General features: G+C 41.2%; 1 pseudogene; it reads left to right on the top strand.

Moving 5' to 3' along the window:
* Positions 1-17054, top strand: part of LOC133578175 (uncharacterized) — a 33638-nt pseudogene extending 16584 nt beyond the window's left edge.
* The last annotated feature ends 4396 nt before the right edge of the window (positions 17055-21450 follow it).

Below are 21450 nucleotides of genomic sequence, written 5' to 3'. Positions count from 1 at the left end.
GTTCACATTGCACGAAAACATTCACTCTGCACGAAACCTTGATGTTACACATGCGGACACACAATGTAGAGTAAACGTCATGTTGAGTTTCTGCAAAAAAAATGGTCAAAATATAAATATTATATTAAATGTAATGATCACACATGAGGACCGAGGAGTCACCTTCAGAGGTGGGACCAAGTCATTGTTTTGCAAGTCACAAGTAAGTCTCAAGTCTTTGCCCTCAAGTCCGAGTCAAGTCCCGAGTCAAGACAGGCAAGCCCCGAGTCAAGTCCAAAGTCAAGACTGGAAAGTCTCAAGTCAAGTCCTAAGTCCTGCATTTTAAGTTTCGAGTCCTTTCAAGTCCTTTTAACCACAGACTAATATATTAACACAGATTGTGTATGCTTTTCAAACGCTGTATTTATTTATTAAAACAAGTGCATTTTAAATTGCAGGAAAGAAAATTGTGCTGACATTGCACTTTATAATAGCACTATTAACCAGTCATTTTAAACATTAACTCATTCCTTTACAGAACAAACACATTGAAAAATAAAGTGCAAATGTACTTATTTGTACAAAAGTGTTAACATTGAAAAAACATGACATATACGTGAACATAACAAAAAAGTTGTACTTTTTATATGTCAGGGCCCTATGCTGCATTGCATTTGCAAAAGACCAAATTAGCCAAGAGTCTGTCAGTCATTTGTGCACGATGGGGGCGTAGTATGATGCCACCATGGCTGAAAACTCGCTCCACTGGAGCACTGGAGGCAGGCACTGCCAAGACTCTCATGGCCACTCGGAACAGTGAAGGAAGAGTCTTCATGTTCAATGCCCAGAACAAAAGGGGGGGAGAGTTTTTTTGGGTTGGTGCACTACTTGTAAGTGTATCTTGTGTTTTTTATGTTGATTTAATTTAAAAAATAAATAAATAAATAAAAAATATTTCTTGTGCGGCCTGATACCAATCGATCCACGGACCAGTACCGGGCCGCGGCCCGGTGGTTGGGGACCACTGAGGTAAACAACCAACAGTATGTCAGAAAGCTAGCTAAAACGGTACACATATTCATAATATAGTATACATTTTAACTGACCTTTATTTGACTATTTTTGTCTTTTTTTAGGTGGCTAAAATACGCGGTGCTGCTGACCGCCGTCTAACGTTACGTGTGATATATTGACTAACGTAACCCTGCTTAAAAAAATCACTGAACAAAAAGTATGAATAAGGTAGTGAACTGCAACAGATTCCCGTGTTTGCAATAACGTTATAACGTTAGCAGTGAGTTTACAGCCTCACTGATTTAACTACACAGCAAATAAAAGTCACGTTACTTAGCCAATAAACGTTATCTTACATTCAAAACTTACCGTTCTTTGTGCAACTTCAAATGCCGGACGAAGTTGGAAGTTGTTGCCTCTCCATCAGTAATTTTCGAACCGCATGTGTTGCATACTGCAAACTGTTTTGTGTTGACCACCTCGTAATTTTTATACCCAAACGAAATTATTTTAGGCATCATTTTTTGTTCACTGGCGTGTGGTTTGGACATGTCTTCTTCGTTGGTTGTCCTGCAATTTGATTGGATGAATGCTGTGTGATGAAAACAAAGTAGATCTAATTTGATTGGCTGTTGTACTGAGAGCACACCAGCTGACACACGCAACGCTGATAGACAAGTACACAATGAAAAATACGGAGCGCTCCCGAATAACTTTTTCATCTTTGGGTTTTGGGGAAAGTAGCAAGTCATGTCAAGTCATGTCAATTCAAAAGGCTCAAGTCCAAGTGAAGTCACAAGTCATTGATGTTAAAGTCTAAGTCGAGTTGCAAGTCTTTTTACATTTTGTCAAGTCGAGTCTAAAGTCATCAAATTCATGACTCGAGTCTGACTCGAGTCCAAGTCATGTGACTCGAGTCCACACCTCTGGTCACCTTGAATTGCATGATCTGATGGGTGTATAATACCAGATTCCCCCATGAGCTCCAAGTTAGTGTGCCGCTAAAAACAGCAGTGCCCAACTTTAGATTCTGACCTTTTCACTATCTCAGGCTGATTGGTTGAGAAGAAAATTAATGATTAAATGTTCCTCACCCTTTTTATTTTAGACTAATGATCAATGATCATGCAAAATGTTTTGTCAACAGGGGTGCCCAAAAATATATCCACATAGGAATTGTGGTTCTTATTCAGTAAGACTCCGAATCCATCCAAAATGTGCGCTTATTTGCTGCGTCAGTTGTCCAGTTTTGTCCCAGCGAGTGGTGGGTCCAGCGAGCTGCTAAAATGAGCACGCTAGCTTTATATATCGTTAATGTTTCTGCATGAACGAGAAAGAAAGAGTCAGCTAGGGGTGTAACGGTACACAAAAATGTCGGTTCGGTACGTACCTCGGTTTAGAGGTCACGGTTCGGTTCATTTTCGGTACAGTAAGAAAACAACAAAATATAAATGTTTTGGTTATTTATTTACCAAATGTGTAAACAATGGCACAACATACATATACCGTATTTTCCGCACCATAAGGCGCCCTGGGTTATAAGCCGCGCCTTCAATGAACGGCATATTTCAAAACTTTGTCCACCTATAAGCCGCCCCGTGTTGTAAGCCGCATCTAACTGCGCTAAAGGAATGTCAAAAAAACAGTCAAATAGGTCAGTCAAATTTTAATAATATATTAAAACCAGCGTGATGTGGGCGCGCATGGAATCGTATATCAACATGGACGGAGCTGCGTGAAAAAAGCCACCCGGCCTCTTCGCGTAAACTTAAACTTACCTTAACCACTCGCTCATCTTTTCTTCATCCATCCCTTCGAGTTAGCTTTTATGATGACGCCGGCTGGAAAGGTCTCTTTTGGCAAGGTCTTCCTTTTGAATATCACCATGGGTGGAAGTTTCTGGCCCTTAGCATGGCAAGCTAGAACCACAGTGAAGGATGACTTCTCATTCCCTGTGGTGCGAATATTCACCGTACGTGCTCCCGTTGTATCCACAGTGCGGTTCACAGGAATATCAAAAGTCAGTGGAACCTCGTCCATGTTGATAATGTTCTCTGGCCGGATCTTTTTTTCAGCTATCTTGTTTTTACAATATGCACGGAAAGTAGCCAGCTTTTCTTGAAAGTCTTTAGGCAGTTGCTGTGAAATAGTAATCCGTGTGCGGATGGAGAGATTGCGTCTTTTCATGAACCGGATCCCTGTCGCTTAGTAGGAGCCATTTTGTGGTCTTAACAGATATAAACACACAAAGGAAATGAAACGTACGGTAATATCCGCGCGCTTTTTCTTCTTCTACGCGGGCGGGTGGTTGCTTACAGTAGAAGAAGAAGCGCTTCCTGTTCTATGGGGGCGGGTGCTTACCTTGGCGGTTGCTTGCGTAGAAGAAGAAGCACTTCTTCTACGGGGAAAAAAGATGGCGGCTGTTTACCGTAGTTGCGAGACCGAAACTTTATGAAAATGAATCTTAATATTAATCCATATATAAAGCGCACTGGGTTAAAAGCCGCACTGTCAGCTTTTGAGTAAATTTGTGGTTTTTAGGTGCGGCTAATAGTGCGGAAAATACGGTACACACAAGGTCCATTGCCAGGGTTAATATGGTCAACATATATCAAATAAAAACTAAATAAGATAAGGCTCAGAATGGTTTCTTAACAAAACCTTTCTACATATAAAGTGCTTTTTTTGATTGATTGATTGAGACTTTTATTAGTAGATTGCACAGTACAGTACATATTCTGTACAATTGACCACTAAATGGTAACACCCCAATAAGCTTTTCAACTTGTTTAAGTCGGGGTGCACGTTAATCAACATTAAACTGCCTCAAGTTGTTGCTCAGATTAAATAAAATGTCAAAATTTGTCTTCTACATATAAAAAGTGCAACATTAAGCAGTTTCAAGTCAACTCAGCCTCAGATTAACCCCCCCACCACCAAAGAAATGGGTCAAAATCTAGTTTCTAATGCAATATGGTCTAAAATCTGCTGCTATAAAAACATTTGTTATTGCTTTAGCCCTGCCTGACTCGCCGAGGAGAGGCTGCTTGAATGCGGTGGTGACGCTTCAAATGGGTTAGCATGTTTGACGTGTTTGAACAATGTCGGCAAACCTCCGTCCTCCATTGTTGTATCGCGCAGCCAAAGTGTTCCCAAACGGGAGATCTTAACAAGGCAGGAGGGTCTTCCAGCTCTGGCTTTTACATGTTGTCCTAGCATGCCGTGTGTTGTGCCTCGGTGTGCATTGTTTACACAACGTGCGCTACGCTACTTAATATGTCCGTGTGGAAACTCGTTTGGTACATCTCCGAACCGAACCGAAACCCCCGTACTGAAACGGTTCAATACAAATACACGTACCGTTACACCCCTACAGTCAGCAACATCTACTGTATGTTGAGGCCAATTTTTCAGGCGCAATTTGGATTCTCTGAGGGACAGGCAATATGGCCTAAAGTCTAGATCACAATATTAATTAAACCTTCTCCAAAAGCGATGTATATAACAATTAGGGATGTCCCGATCCAGGTTGTTGCACTTTCGATCCGATACCGATATTGTTTTTGCATTTCTGATCCGATACCGATACTGACCGATACTGGCTTATCCGAGCATGTATTAAAGTTTAAAGATATTTAGCCTACTTAGTTGTCAGAATCATGTTGAAAAGTGTTTTAGTACTCTTGATAACAACTAGCCAGCTGAATTAGGGGAGTTTGAATAATACACAATGGTTGGTAACAAGAAACTGACCTGTTTATTCAAGGATAAACACAAAATAGACAAAATTATACATGACAAACAGAAATGGCATCATTGAAACTAGGGCTGGGCGATATGGCCTTTTTTTAATATTGCGATATTTTAAGGCCATATTGCGATACACGATATATATCTCGATATTTTGCCTTAGCCTTGAATGAACACTTGATGCATATAATCACAGCAGTATGAGGATTCTATGTGTTTTGATTGATTGATTGAGACTTTTATTAGTAGGTTGTACAGTGAAGTACATATTCCGTACAATTGACCACTAAATGGTAACACCCCAATAAGTTTTTCAACTTGTTTAAGTCGGGGTCCACTTAAATTGATTCATGATACAGATATATACTATCAGATATATACTATCATCATAATACAGTCATCACACAAGATAATCACATTGAATTATTTACATTATTTATAATCCAGGGTGTGGAGGGTAAGTGTCAAAAAGAGCCAAAAGAGTTTGATATGAGAATAAATCTAAAGTTAAAATATAGGGTAGAAATGCACCCATTTGCAGGAAATGTAGTCTTGATTTTCAAAATTTTCTTTCAAGGCTTGCATGTCTACATTAAAACATTCTTCTTCATACTGCATTAATATATGCTACTTTTAAACTTTCATGCAGAGAAGGAAATCACAACTAAAAAAATCACTAATTTTTTCATACGGTGTTGATGTGGAAATTTTTGCCTCGGCATTTTGATGGTGTGGGCGTGTGGCACCGAATGGAGATAAGCGTCTCGACAGACGTCACAATATTTGAACAATGATGACGAAAACTGTTTTCTCTGTCGTGTCCGTGTGTCGAAAATTGTTATGCGCTTATTTTTTTATTTGATTTTGTGCGTGGCATAGATTTGCTATGCGCAGAGGACGCTTAAACAGTGCGCAATTGCACAGGCCAGCACCTTAGAGGGAGCGTTGCTCGCACGGCTGCGCTAGCATCACAGCTAACGTTAGCCATGCTGCTACCTCTCTGCTCGGGGAGGACGTATACGTATGTGACGTATGACGTGACAGTATGTGACGTGTGTAAGAAGGTGCGCTTGCTGTCTGTGAGAGGGAGACACAGGAAAGAGTGAGAAGAGCCTGTCGTGTAATGCCAGCAGCTAAAAGCAACTGCGTGAGAATCCACAGACCTGTGGATGTGTTGAAGGTGTGCTGGAAAATGCGGAACGGAAATTAGGGAGCAGCAGAAAAGTGGAATGTATTATTTAAATCGGTGCGTTGGAAAACACGGACCGGAGTTTTTTTTTAAACTGGATCTGGATCGGCATTTTCCCATGCCTTACCGATACGCAATTTTTGGCAAATATCGGCGGCCGATCGGATCCAAATATCGGATCGGGACATCCCTAATAACAATATATAACTTGGCATATCAATGACACTGAAACTATTTCAAAATGGGTTAAAAATGCTCCTAATTTGGCTGACCAACTGTGGGGTAAATTTCTGGTCGAATTATTTTGTCAAAACTATTGTCCATCTCCTTGTTATTTTGCTGTTAAATATTTATGTTCACCTTCATTAAATATGCGATACCTGAAGTGGAGCTGGGCGACATTTTGCCTTTCTCGATGAAAAATGCCCCATGCTTGCGTTGTTTTAGGCTGTTGGACCAGTTTAAATCGCGAAAAGTTTCTTTAAAGTTCCTCGAGAGTTAATCAAGAAGGGCAAACGAGTGCAAGATTTTTCGGGGAAAACCAGGCAAACTAGCAACAACTTGGCAACATGGCCAAAACTTTCCGTTTTCTTTCACAACCAGCCAGGTCTGCAGTGGTGTCTCCGATGATCTTTATGAGTGGTTAACATTATGAAAAAATGGAAAAATAGCAAATTAAGGCTATCGAGTGCTCCTCGTGAGTCGCAAAGTTAAATCATGAAATGCAAACTTCCCCGAGCAAAAAACGATGCATAATTAATTAGTTTGACCCAGGCGCGCGCACAGAAATTGTAGACCTCCGTGCTTTTCCAAGTTTTCATCTGTGTTGCCGGGTAGAATATGGAGCACCAGATAGTTCGACACGTCTGGGAGCGCAACCGACGGTTCACTCGACAAACATTTTTTTGATAACGTATAGGGATTGATTCCATTTCATTGTTAGAAATTATTATTTTTTTGCTCGTATCTGCTTTAGCGGTAAGATCTAGGCCTCTTGCGTACTCCGCACAGTAGTCATATTGGTTTGGTTGACCACCACTTTGTTCGCTTGAAGTAAACATCTCAGAAAAAGTCACGTGATTGAATACAAAGAATACATTGGTTACTTTTTTTGTTAGAACATTTTTCTATCTACACTTTTGTTTAAATGTAAAGGGGAACATTATCACAATTTCAGAATGGTTAAAACCATTAAAAATCAGTTCCCAGTGGCTTATTATATTTTTCGAAGTTTTTTTTCAAAATTTTACCCATCACGCAATATCCCTAAAAAAAAGCTTCAAAGTGCCTGATTTTAACCATCGTTATATACACCCGTCCATTTTCCTGTGACGTCACATAGTGATGCCAACACAAACAAACATGGCGGAAAGAACAGCAAGCTATAGCGACATTAGCTCGGATTCAGACTCGGATTTCAGCGGTTTAAGCGATTCAACAGATTACGAATGTATTGAAACGGATGGTTGTAGTGTGGAGGCAGGTAGCGAAAACCAAATTGAAGAAGAAACTGAAGCTATTGAGCCATATCGGTTTGAACCGTATGCAAGCGAAACCCACGAAAACGACACGACAGCCAGCGACACGGGAGAAAGCGAGGACGAATTCGGCGATCGCCTTCTAACCAACGATTGGTATGTGTTTGTTTGGCATTAAAGGAAACTAACAACTATGAACTAGGTTTACAGCATATGAAATACATTTGGCAACAACATGCACTTTGAGAGTGCAGACAGCCCAATTTTCATCAATTAATATATTCTGTAGACATACCCTCATCCGCGCTCTTTTCCTGAAAGCTGATCTGTCCAGTTTTGGAGTTGATGTCAGCAGGCCAGGGAAGCTAGGGTCGATAGGGGGTTTAGCTCGCTCGTCTGCGGGAACAAACTGCCGCCATTGCTTGCCGTGCTACCGAGGTCCTTTGTCCCTGAATTGCTCACACACTCCGGCAGATTCAATGGGGGGTCTGGCGGTAGATTTCTTTGACTTTATCGTTGGAAATGCATCTGCTTTGAGTGTCGCAGGATATCCACACATTCTTGCCATCTCTGTCGTAGCATAGCTTTCGTCGGTAAAGTGTGCGGAACAAACGTCCAATTTCTTGCCACTTTGGCATCTTTGGGCCACTGGTGCAACTTGAATCCGTCCCTGTTGGTGTTGTTACACCCTCCGACAACACACCGACGAGGCATGATGTCTCCAAGGTACGGAAAACAGTCGAAACACGGAAAATAACAGAGCTGGTTTGACTCGGTGTTTGAGAAATTGGCGGATTGCTTCCCGATGTGACGCCACGTTGTGACGTCATCGCTCTGAGAGCGAATATTAGAAAGGCGTTTAATTCGCCAAAATTCACCCATTTAGAGTTCGGAAATGGGTTAAATAAATATATGGTCTTTTTTCTGCAACATCAAGGTATATATTGACGCTTACATAGGTCTGGTGATAATGTTCCCCTTTAAATTTATTAAGCACTTATTTTACGTTAGTTTTAGGCAATAACACAAATGTGGCTATTGTTTCAGCACCGAGTAGTTATAGGGGCAGTATTGGTCATACTAAAGTTGATACTGTCAGGTTCAAACACTGATGACATCTATTAAACAAGACAAGAGGCAAAGAATTAAACAGAGACGGAATTCAATTTGGACTCAATTGAGGAGAGTCGCCTGTACACTGTACCCTTGTACAGTATCTCAGCACGCTCTGGCGAAAGATTGTACTCCTCCTTCTTTATTTGACTTTCTCCGACCACATGACCGTGGCTGCTTCCAGAGGGAAGTGGGTCGTAAACAGCGTTGCCTTTGGTTACCGAACAGTTCAAAAGCAGAGGTCGTAAAACAGTTCAAAAAGGAGGTTCAAGAAGAGGTCGCCTGGAGGGGAGTCTGGTCCTGCTTCCGCTCCGCTTTGAAGTCCTTGGGTTAGAACAATATCTTTCTGTTGATTACCATACATGAAAGAAAACAGAACACCTTCATTTTGCTTCCCCCCCTACACAGTGGAGTTTTACGAGCCTTACTCTTGGTAGGTTCCAAAGACAGCTTTTGGCTTTTGTGATAACTTACAAACAATTATTCTAACACATACTGATTCTTCAAAATTTTAAGTTAAAATTTTTGATCACAATTTTATCCATCCATCCATCCATTTTTTTACCGCTTGTCTCTAGAGCCAATTTAGTGTTGCCAATCAACCTATCCCCAGGTGCATGTCTTGATCAGACAAAACACACAACATGACGCACAAAAATAGTGTAGCTTGTTAGGCTGTTCCTCGCGGAAAAAAATGATATCGCGTGGTTTGCTTGTCGCTGTCAAATTTGCGAGAAAAAGAATGTCACCGACACGCATCGTCGCAATATGACGTCCGTATCAAAACCGAATGTTGTATCGCACGATGCTAAAAAACATACAAAGAGCGGTCAATCGCTTACCAAAAAAATAAATAAATAAATACAGCATCATCTCACCGACACAACACAACCCATGTCCATACTTGCCAACCTTGAGACCTCCGATTTCGGGAGGTGGGGGGTAGGGGCGTGGTCGGGGGCGTGGTCGGGGGTGGGGCAGGGCTTGGTTGAGGGCGTGGTTAAGAGGGGAGGAGTATATAACGTCTCAACTAACATTGGACACAAATTCCTCAATCTGATTGACAAACACTTTCCCAAAGACAACACCCTAAGAAAAGTATTCAACAAGAACAACATTAAATTGAGCTACAGCTGTATGAACAATATACGACAAATCATCTCAAACCACAACAAAACAATTGCAAATGAGCCGTCGGCCCCCGGACAGAGCGACTCCAAAACCAACAAAGGCTGTAACTGTCGAAAGAAACCTGATTGCCCTCTCAACGGGGGGTGCTTACAAACATCAGTTGTCTACCAATCTAAGGTAATACGCAAGGACATTAACACATCCGACACATATGTAGGATTAACCGAGGGAGAATTCAAAACCAGATGGAACAATCACAAGGCTTCTTTCAGGAACCAAAACCTGCGGAATACCACAGAACTCAGCAAACACATTTGGGACCTCAAAGACAATAATGTTGAATATTCAATAACATGGCAAAGTCTTGCATCCAGCACACCTTACAATAGTGGTAATAAAAGATGCAACCTATGCTTGAAAGAGAAACTGTTTATTATTTACCGTCCAGACCTGTCATCCCTCAACAAGCGCAGCGAAATTGTAACAGCATGCCGCCACAGACGGAAACACCTCCTAGGTAACACATGAGCCAATCACCACGCCCCTACGCCAGCCTGTACCCACCCACTCTGTGCCCTATATAAACCATGATATGTGAATGCTCCCATTAAAATCTCCTGATGATTGAGGGAACCCCCCCCCTCATGAAACAGGCCTGTAGAGATGAAATAGTCTTGTGATTTTTTTCCCACACATACATATATATATATATATATATATATATATATATATATATATATATATATATATATATATATATATATATATATATATATGTGTATATATCCTGAAAATATGCAAACAAAACTGTGTTTAGATAATTGATACTTCAAACTTGCATAAATAGATATTAAGGAATATAACATAACTTGGTTTCTGAGAGCTTCAAAATGTAATGAATAAAATGCTAAAGTTGTTGATAAACAAGCAATTGTTTTAATAATTAAATATGGTCATTTTAAATGAATTATTATGATAATTTAAAATCAATTATTTCAAATATGTTTATTTTATTTTATTGAATGTGAGTGTGAAAGTTGTCTGTCTATCTGTGTTGGCCCTGCAATGAGGTGGCGACTTGTCCAGGGTGTACCCCGCCTTCCGCCCGATTGTAGCTGAGATAGGCTCTAGCGCCCCCCGCGACCCCAAAAGGGAATAAGCGGTAGAAAATGGATGGATGGATGGATGTTTATTTTAATGTATAAGTCTATGGCTGGATGTAATAAGGAGTCACGAAAAAGTACAAATAAAAATACAATTAATTTTGATGTTTTTAGCAAAATAAAAAAAATAAAAAATGTATTTAGTTTTTGTTTTTTTTAATTAATAAATATATTTATTTTTAGGTAAAATAAGCATAATAATACAATTTACTGTATCTCTAGTCTGGATGATTTAGTTCTTGTCACCCTGTTGTCCTCCCTTCATGAAAAAAGGCTGTCCTCACTCAGGTCCGCATGGAGCAGGAGGGGGCGTGGCCTCCAGCTCCGGCTGAAAATCGGGAGATTTTCGGGAGAATATTTGTCCCGGGAGGTTTTCGGGAGAGGCGCTGAATTTCGGGAGTCTCCCGGAAAATTCGGGAGGGTTGGCAAGTATGCCCATGTCTAAAACTCAAACTCAACCGTACTTTTCTGGCCTTCACAATAAAAGTCCTGCATGCTGCATCCTCTCTAACAGAATAAGAGTCTCAGAAAAAGAAGCTTACACAAGCTACGATGTTACCCGATATGAACATAAGTAGGGGAGATGGACAATGTAAGAAACTTAAACACTTAAAAAAAAAAAAAACACCCCCAATGTCACATTCGAAGTTATCTGCAACTACTGATTCCATTCATTGGCACTTTTTACTACTAAAGAGTAATGATCGTGAATTAAAAATCCATTTTGAATTGAATCGTCACCCCAAGAGTTGTAAGTTATTATATTTACATCCCGAGTTGTTAATATTGTAATGCATTTGAAATAACATATTTGCTTCTCTACTTGTACCATTTTGTTTGGATTGTGATGCGCACAATCTTTGTAATAAAGATTATTTTGATTGTGGCCTTTTTGTAGTTTTTTTTCTTCTTCATTAGAGCCTTAAAACAAGTGGATCCTGGTAAATCTGCAGGTCTTGACAAACGTGAGCCCTTTGTTGATTTTATTGCATCCATTTTTAAAAATATTTCCTTGTCCAGTAATGACATTCCTAACATGGAAATCGCCCCATGTTTGACCTTTATCATACTTGCCAACCTTGAGACCTCCGATTTCGGGAGGTGGGGGGAGGGGGTGGGCGTGGTCGGGGTGGGTTGGGGGCGTGGCTAAAAGGGGAGGAGTATATTTACAGCTAGAATTCACCAAGTCAAGTATTTCATATATATATATATATATATATATATTATATATATATATATATATATATTTATTTTATTATATATATATTTTTATTTTATTTTTAATTATATGTATGTATATATATATATAAAATAAATACTTGAATTTCAGTGTTCATTTATTTACACATATACACACACATAACACTCATCTACTCATTGTTGAGTTAAGGGTTGAATTGTCCATCCTTGTTCTATTCTCTGTCACTATTTTTCGAACCATGCTGAACACCCTCTCTGATGATGTTTATTTTTTTTATATATATATATATCTGATGATGCATTGATGTGTGGCACGCACAAAAGTGCTTTCATCAAATGCACTAGATGGCAGTATTGTCCTGTTTAAGAGTGTCACAACATTGCTGTTTACGGCAGACGAACTGCTTTACGGTATACAAAAAAGTGACTGTTGTTGTTGTGTGTTGTTGCCACGCTGGGAGGACGTTAATGAAACTGCTTAACAATAAACCCACATAAGAAACCAAGAACTCGCCCTCCATCATTCTACAGTTATAATGTCATTGGGCAGGTACGCTTTTTTATATTGTGGAGGACCTGAGTCCGCCTGAATTTCGGGAGATTTTCGGGAGAAAATGTGTCCCGGGAGGTTTTCGGGAGAGGCGCTGAATTTCGGGAGTCTCCCGGAAAATCCGGGAGGGTTGGCAAGTATGCCTTTATTGAAAGGAGGTGATCCCACATCTGTTAACAACGATAGACCCATCCCCAAGTTATGCGTGTCAGGTTCAAACTAGAGATGCGCGGTTTGCGGACACAACCGCGGAGTCCGCGGATTATCCGCGGATCGGGCGGATGAAATTAAAAAAACTAAGATTTTATCCGCTCGCGGGTCGGGTCGGGCGGATTAATTTTTTTTTTTTTTTTTTTTTTTTGCGGGTGGCAGTTAAACCAATTGGGAAATATATATACATAGTTAAATGTTGTTACCCACATACGAAAAACGAGCAGGCACCTGCTGCATATGCCACAACAGAAGAAAAAAAAAGAAAAGAGATGGACACTTTTACGGAGCGGAGAAGGGACGCCTCGCCGGGGTCCTGGACCGAGGCCCCTTCCCCCGAGAGGGCCCCACCGGGAGCCGTAGCTGAAGCGATCCGCGAGAAGGGCCCGACGCACGTCCAGGGTCACTACCGCGCCCACCGCACCGACACCCCGCCTCGTCCGCTTTCGCCGCGGCCGGCGTCACGCGCAGCAGGTAAGCAGCTTACCTGCCCGCCACCCCCGTGGCCGGGGGCTCGTAACATGGGTCACTCCGCGCGCTCCGCCCGCGCAGCTTACCTGCTTGCCACCCCTGTTGCCGGGGGCGCGTAACAGGGGTCACTCCGCGCGTAGTGCGTTCATGAAAGGGGTGGGGCTCACCCTGGTTGATATAGAGAGCAGGACGGTGGCCATGGAAGTTGGAACCCGCTAAGGAGTGTGTAACAACCCACCTGCCGAATCAACTAGCCCTGAAAATGGATGGCGCTGGAGCGTGGGCCCATATACCTGGCCGTCGCCGGCAGCGAGACGCGCTTGGAGGTGCGCTCAGCGCGGCTCCCATATGATTGCGCACTGGTGTGCGTCTGGGTCGTGACAGCGTGGCACGCGAATGTCTGTGCATTGGATCAGTCTCCTTTCTTTAACAGGCAAAAGCTTTATAACCTCACCATACCTGCCAACTTTTAAATCAGAAAAACCTAGTAGCCAGGGTCCAAGGGCCGCAGGCCCCGGTAGGTCCAGGACAAAGTCCTGGTGGAGGGTTCAGGGCTTCGCCCCCCGACGCAAAATGACTATTAGCATTCAGACAGGTTAAAATGTTGCTAAAACCATCACTTTTCTATCAGTCACAGTGACTTTTCAAAACAAAAATATTACAGCAAAAATCATATGGGTTGATTGACATGTTTATTCTGTAAGCTAACTTCAATAGTTTGAAATTATTTTGACAGTTAATGCCAGTTATCCTGTCAACCTTTCACAAGACTTCAATTTGTTAATTGAAAGTATAAATAGTATAAACACTTTTTACAGTATGTCGTGCTGTGAAATACAGCCGACAGGATTGCGCATGCATGGTGCAGGAGAACAAAGGACTTCTTTCATTTAAGGTTTGTGATAAACCATCAAACTCATTCGTTAAAAGGACTCTATAGTAATATAAAGCGAATTTTTCTGGACATTATCATGCAAGAAAAGTTTATTTTTGGGATCGCGATCACCGCGTAATGATTTTTAAAGGTTGCATTACATTATTAACTGTCCCATGTGATCAGCCAGTGCGATTGGAAGTCCATGCTCAATTATTGCCTCCGTAAATAAAACTTCGGCATTTATCACATCCAAAGAATCTGTTTGGGCGACGAAAAACGTTGAAAGTTTTCCACTTGTATCGCTAGCAACGGCATTAGACTTGTGTTTTTTTGTCCCAACGTGGTCTTTTACATCGCTAATTCCTCCGTGTCCGATCGAAAAATCTTGTCTGCACAAGGTGCAATTCGCGTAGTTTTCACCCTTTTTTTTAATTTTTTTATTAATATTAGATATATAACAACGGGCGGATGGTGGGCGGGTGAAGTTCTGATCAAACGTTACATCGGGTGGATGGCGGATGGTTGACGACTTTCTGACGCGGTTGCGGATGAAATAATTGCCTATCCGCGCATCTCTACAAACACTGATGACATCTATTAAACAAGACAAGAAGTAAAGAATTAAACAGAGACAGAATTAAATTTGGCTCAATTTGAGGAGAAACGTCTGGTCTGTACTCTTGTACAGTCTCAACACGCTCTGGCGAAAGATTGTACGCATCCTCCTTTATTAGGACTCTCTCTGACCACATGGCAACAGCTGCTTCTAAGGGTCGTAAACAATTCACAGAAAAGGTCGTAAAAGAGTTCAAAAAGAGGTTTGTAAAACAGTTCAAAAAGAGGTTCGTAAAACAGTGGAAAAAGGAGGTTCAAAAAGAGGTCGTCTGGAACTTGGGCAGATCCTGCCTTCTCTCCGCTTTGTAGTCCTTGGGTTAAAACAATATCTTTCTGTTGTTTACAATACATGAAAGAAAACAGAAACACCTTCATGTTGCTTCCCCCCTACACAGTGGACTTTTACGAGCCGTCTTCTTGGTAGGTTTCAAAGACAGCTTTTGGTCTTCTCGCTGGGGACACATTTCAACACAAAGTTTTTGTGATAACTTGGATACGATTATTCTAACATTGCGTCCTCGGTAAAGTTCTTGAAAAGTTTGTTAGTGAATAACTTAAATGCCCCCCTCTACCTCAAAGAACTACTCACCCCCAAATCCTCCGCACACCTCCGCTCCGTACAGGCTAACCTCCTCCAACCTCCCGAGGACAAAGCTACGAACAATGGGAGACCGGGCTTTCTGCTCCGCAGCTCCCAGTCTGTGGAACGCTCTCCCTGACCACCTGAGGGCACCTCAGACTGTGCATGCTTAAAAACCCTTCTTTTTGAAAAAAAAAATCATTTTTTTTTAGATATATGCATACTAGTTCTAGCTATTAGGCTGTTCTAGTTTTTATTTTTTTATTTTTTTATTATCTTTTTATTTTTATTTTTTTAATACACTGTAGCACTTTGAGGTTGTTTGCTCAATGTAAAGTGTTTTTTTACAAATAAAATCTATTATTATTATTATTAAATAATTTTTAGACACACTCAGAATATTTTGTTATTGTTAATCCCACTGTGAATATTAAAATAGGCAATTCATTTGCATTGTATCAAAACTGCATGTATGAAGTTTACATAAGAAAAGAATGTGTGAAAATCTATTAAGTATTAAGAAAGTTATGATGGAGGGAAGCCCAGACATCCTTCTCCCCAGCCACTTCGTCCAGCTCTTCCCGGGGGATCCCGAGGCGTTCTCAGGTCGGACGTGCCCTAAACACCTCCCTAGAGAGGCGTTCGGGTGGCATCCTGACCAGATGCCTGAACCACCTCATCTGGCTCCTCTCGATGTGGAGGAGCAGCGGCTTTACTTTGAGCTCCTCCTGGATGACAGAGCTTCTCACCCTATCTCTAAGGGAGAGCCCCGCCACCCGGCGGAGGAAACTCATTTGGTCCGCTTGTACCCGTGATCTTGTCCCTTCAGTCATAACCCAAAGCTCATGACCATAGGTGAGGATGGGAACGTAGATCGACCGGTAAATTGAGAGCTTTGCCTTCCGGCTCAGCTCCTTCTTCACCACAACGGATCGATACAGCGTCCGCATTACTGAAGACGCCGCACCGATCCGCCTGTCGATCTCACGATCCACTCTTCCCTCACTCGTGAACAAGACTCCGAGGTACTTGAACTCCTCCACTTGAGGCAGGGTCTCCTCCTCAACCCGGAGATGACACTCCACCCTTTTCCGGGCGAGAACCATGGACTCGGACCTGGAGGTGCTGATTCTTATTCCAGTCGCTTCACACTCGGCTGCGAACCGATCCAGTGAGAGCTGAAGATCCTGGCCAGATGAAGCCATCAGGACCACATCATCTGCAGAAAGCAGAGACCTAATCCTGCAGCCACCAAACCGGATCCCCTCAACGCCCTGACTGCGCCTAGAAATTCTGTCCACAAAAGTTATGACAAAGGACAGCCTTGGCGGAGTCCAACCCTCACTGGAAGCGCATACCTGCCAACTACTCCGGTTTTCCCGTAATTAGTACGGTTTTCATCAACCTATTCCGGGTTACGGTTGCAGTGATAAAAAATACGGTTTTTCATTAATTAAAAAAAATATTTAAAAAAAAGTTTTATTCACGAAATCGCGTAACAACAATGACAATCGACACTGCTTCCCGTAACTTCCTATCGAGCCATTCCGAATGCCATGTGTAACACGGGTGGGAAATAAGCCATATTTCCTCTCATGACATATCCTCATATTATCTGCGCCGTTTCCACGTTTAATCTCGCGAGTTTAACACACGCGCTCACGTGACCCGCTGCAGCCAATCACGCTCTATAAAATCCAGAATTCCAAGATGGCTGCCAGGTGCGGTGGCTAAGCCTGGGGACATATGAAGCCGGTATGTTTTAAAGTTGTCGTTTGCTTGCATATTGTAAAAACAACCGTCCAACATTTTACAACTAATTGTAAACGTGTAGGTGCCGAACATCAGGGACGTGTTGCGACGAGAGAGTGTGTCGATGATAAGATATTAAGCCGAGTTGGTAAGTGAATCTGTTTGCTAATAGTAGCGACTAGCCGTACCCATGTATTTCCTATGGGCGGTTAGCATCGGGTTTTAATCCCGTTTCCTCCAATGTTTCTGATCCGATTGAATTTATATTTATGTCGAGTCTTTATTTTGAGTATTTACATATGGTAATTGAGTGTTGTGGCGTTTTAAGGCCATTTGCACTTTTTATGCTATGGTAAAGACAATGAATGAATACTGCCGCTGGTGTGCGGTTACACCCGTCATAGTGACGTCACTGTTATTGTTAATAATAGTGACAACACTGTGTACTGTCGTGTTTATTTTATACATGCATGTGATCGTTTAAATATTGTTAATGTTAGCAGTATTATAGCTAATAATGATAATAATAAGTGTAACTTATTTATTGAAGGTCGAACGATAGATGACTTAATGTTGATGTTTATGTGCGCACATTGATTGAACTTCGGGTCCTGTGCTTACGCAGGCCAGGTCCCTAAGTCTTGGATGGCGAGCTGTAGATAGGCCTCGAGCCTGAGCCCAAGGATCTCCACCTCTCAACCCCTGAACTCCACCTGCTCTGGTCGGGCCGGTAGGCGGCTTATAGCCGAACCCCTTGATTCAAAAAGGGTGAAAATTACGCGAATTGCACCTTGTGCAGACAAGATTTTTCGATCGGACACGGAGGAATTAGCGATGTAAAAGACCACGTTGGGACAAAAAAAACACAAGTCTAATGCCGTTGCTAGCGATACAAGTGGAAAACTTTCAACGTTTTTCGTCGCCCAAACAGATTCTTTGGATGTGATAAATGCCGAAGTTTTATTTACGGAGGCAATAATTGAGCAAACAAAAAGGCAATGACACCAATGTTATCTATTGGAATTGTTTAGTACTGTTATACTGTTAAAAGTGTTTATACTATTTATGCTTTCAAGTCCAAGTTGAAGAAATCTTGTTAAATGTTGACAGCATAACTACCAAAATACAGAAGTATGTCCTTAATATTTTTGCAGTGCTATTTCTGTTGAAAAGTTCAAATGATTACATTAGAGATGTGATGTGCCACTTTTCAAGTGTCTGATGGCTTAAATTAATTTTCATTAATTTTTCATATTTTGAATTCTTTTGAAAGGCTTACAAAAAAACTACATTTGAATTGTAATTCCATGCTATTGACAGGACTATTAATTTTAATGAAGTTAGCTTACCATGTTTACAGTATGATAATTGTGATAGAAATGTGAATTTTAGGCACAGAATATTTTTTACAATTGAACAAGGCAGTAGATTATACAAGCTTGGACAGAAAGTTAATAATGACACCAATTTTTTTTTTTAATGGAATTGTTTAGTACTGTTTTACCATTTGTTTACTGTAAAATGTGTTTATACTGTTTATACTTTCAATTAACAAATTGAAGTCTTGTGAAAGGTTGACAGGATAACTGGCATTAACTGTCAAAATAATTTCAAACTATTGAAGTTAGCTTACAGAATAAACATGTCAATCAACCCATATGATTTTTGCTGTAATATTTTTGTTTTGAAAAGTCACTGTGACTGATAGAAAAGTGATGGTTTTAGCAACATTTTAACCTGTCTGAATGCTAATAATCATTTTGCGTCGGGGGGGCGAAGGAACCCCCCACCAGGACTTTGTCCTGGACCTACCGGGGCCTGCGGCCCTTGGACCCTGGCTACTAGGTTTTTCTGATTTCAAAAGTTGGCAGGTATGAAACAAGTGGATCCTGGTAAATCTGCAGGTCTTGACAAACGTGAGCCCTTTGTTGATTTTATTGCACCCATTATTAAAAATATTTCCTTGTCCAGTAATGACATTCCTAACATGGAAATCGCCCCATGTTTGACCTTTATCATACTTGCCAACCTTGAGACCTCCGATTTCGGGAGGTGGGGGGAGGGGGTGGGCGTGGTCGGGGTGGGGCGGGGGCGTGGTTGGGGGCGTGGCTAAAAGGGGAGGAGTATATTTACAGCTAGAATTCACCAAGTCAAGTATTTCATATATATATATATATATTATATATATATATATATTTATTTTATTATATATATATATATTATTTTTTTTAAATTATATGTATATATATATATATATATATATATATATATAAAATAAATACTTGAATTTCAGTGTTCATTTATTTACACATATACACACACATAACACTCATCTACTCATTGTTGAGTTAAGGGTTGAATTGTCCATCCTTGTTCTATTCTCTGTCACTATTTTTCGAACCATGCTGAACACCCTCTCTGATGATGTTTATTTTTAATTTTTATATATATATCTGATGATGCATTGATGTGTGGCACGCACAAAAGTGCTTTCATCAAATGCACTAGATGGCAGTATTGTCCTGTTTAAGAGTGTCACAACATTGCTGTTTACGGCAGACGAACTGCTTTATGGTATACAAAAAAGTGACTGTTGTTGTTGTGTGTTGTTGCCGCGCTGGGAGGACGTTAATGAAACTGCTTAACAATAAACCCACATAAGAAACCAAGAACTCGCCCTCCATCATTCTACAGTTATAACGTCATTGGGCAGGTACGCTTTTTTATATTGTGGAGGACCTGAGTCCGCCTGAATTTCGGGAGATTTTCGGGAGAAAATTTGTCCCGGGAGGTTTTCGGGAGAGGCGCTGAATTTCGGGAGTCTCCCGGAAAATCCGGGAGGGTTGGCAAGTATGCCTTTATTGAAAGGAGGTGATCCCACATCTGTTAACAACGATAGACCCATCCCCAAGTTATGCGTGTCAGGTTCAAACACTGATGACATCTATTAAACAAGACAAGAAGTAAAGAATTAAACAGAGACCGAATTAAATTTGGCTCAATTTGAGGAGAAACGTCTGGTCTGTACTCTTGTACAGTCTGCGAAAGATTGTACGCATCCTCCTTTATTAGGACTCTCTCTGACCACATGGCAACAGCTGTTTCTAAGGGTCGTAAACAATTCACAGAAAAGGTCGTAAAAGAGTTCAAAAAGAGGTTTGTAAAACAGTTCAAAAAGAGGTTCGTAAAACAGTGGAAAAAGGAGGTTCAAAAAGAGGTCGTCTGGAACTTGGGCAGATCCTGCCTTCTCTCCGCTTTGTAGTCCTTGGGTTAAAACAATATCTTTCTGTTGTTTACAATACATGAAAGAAAACAGAAACACCTTCATGTTGCTTCCCCCCCTACACAGTGGACTTTTACGAGCCTTCTTCTTGGTAGGTTTCAAAGACAGCTTTTGGTCTTCTCGCTGGGGACTCATTTCAACACAAAGTTTTTGTGATAACTTGGATAAAATTATTCTAACATTGCGTCCTCGGTAAAGTTCTTGAAAAGTTTGTTAGTGAATAACTTAAATGTCTCCCTCTACCTCAAAGAACTACTCACCCCCAAATCCTCTGCACACCTCCGCTCCGTACAGGCTAACCTCCTCCAACCTCCCGAGGACAAAGCTACGAACAATGGGAGACCGGGCTTTCTGCTCCGCAGCTCCCAGTCTGTGGAACGCTCTCCCTGACCACCTGAGGGCACCTCAGACTGTGCATGCTTTTAAAAAAGGCTTAAAAACCCTTCTTTTAAAAAATAAAAAAAAACTTTTTTTTTTTTTTTTTTAGATATATGCATACTAGTTCTAGCTATTAGGCTGTTCTAGTTTTTATTTTTATTTATTTTTATTATCATTTTATTTTTATTTTTTTAATACACTGTAGCACTTTGAGGTTGTTTGCTCAATGTAAAGTGTTTTTTTACAAATAAAATCTATTATTATTAAATAATTTTTAGACACACTCAGAATATTTTGTTATTGTTAATCCCACTGTGAATATTAAAATAGGCAATTCATTTGCATTGTATCAAAACTGCATGTATGAAGTTTACATAAGAAAAGAATGTGTGAAAATCTATTAAGTATTGAGAAAGTTATGATGGAGGGAAGCCCAGACATCCTTCTCCCCAGCCACTTCGTCCAGCTCTTCCCGGGGGATCCCGAGGCGTTCTCAGGTCGGACGTGCCCTAAACACCTCCCGAGGGAGGGGTTCGGGTGGCATCCTGACCAGATGCCCGAACCACCTCATCTGGCTCCTCTCCATGTGGAGGAGCAGTGGCTTTACTTTGAGCTCCTCCTGGATGACAGAGCTTCTCACCCTATCTCTAAGGGAGAGCCCCGCCACCCGGCGGAGGAAACTCATTTGGTCCGCTTGTACCCGTGATCTTGTCCCTT

This window comes from Nerophis lumbriciformis, linkage group LG03 (genome assembly GCF_033978685.3).
Source record: "Nerophis lumbriciformis linkage group LG03, RoL_Nlum_v2.1, whole genome shotgun sequence".
In the NCBI taxonomy this organism is placed as follows: Eukaryota; Metazoa; Chordata; class Actinopteri; order Syngnathiformes; family Syngnathidae; genus Nerophis; species Nerophis lumbriciformis.
This window is presented reverse-complemented; position numbering and strand designations above follow the sequence as displayed.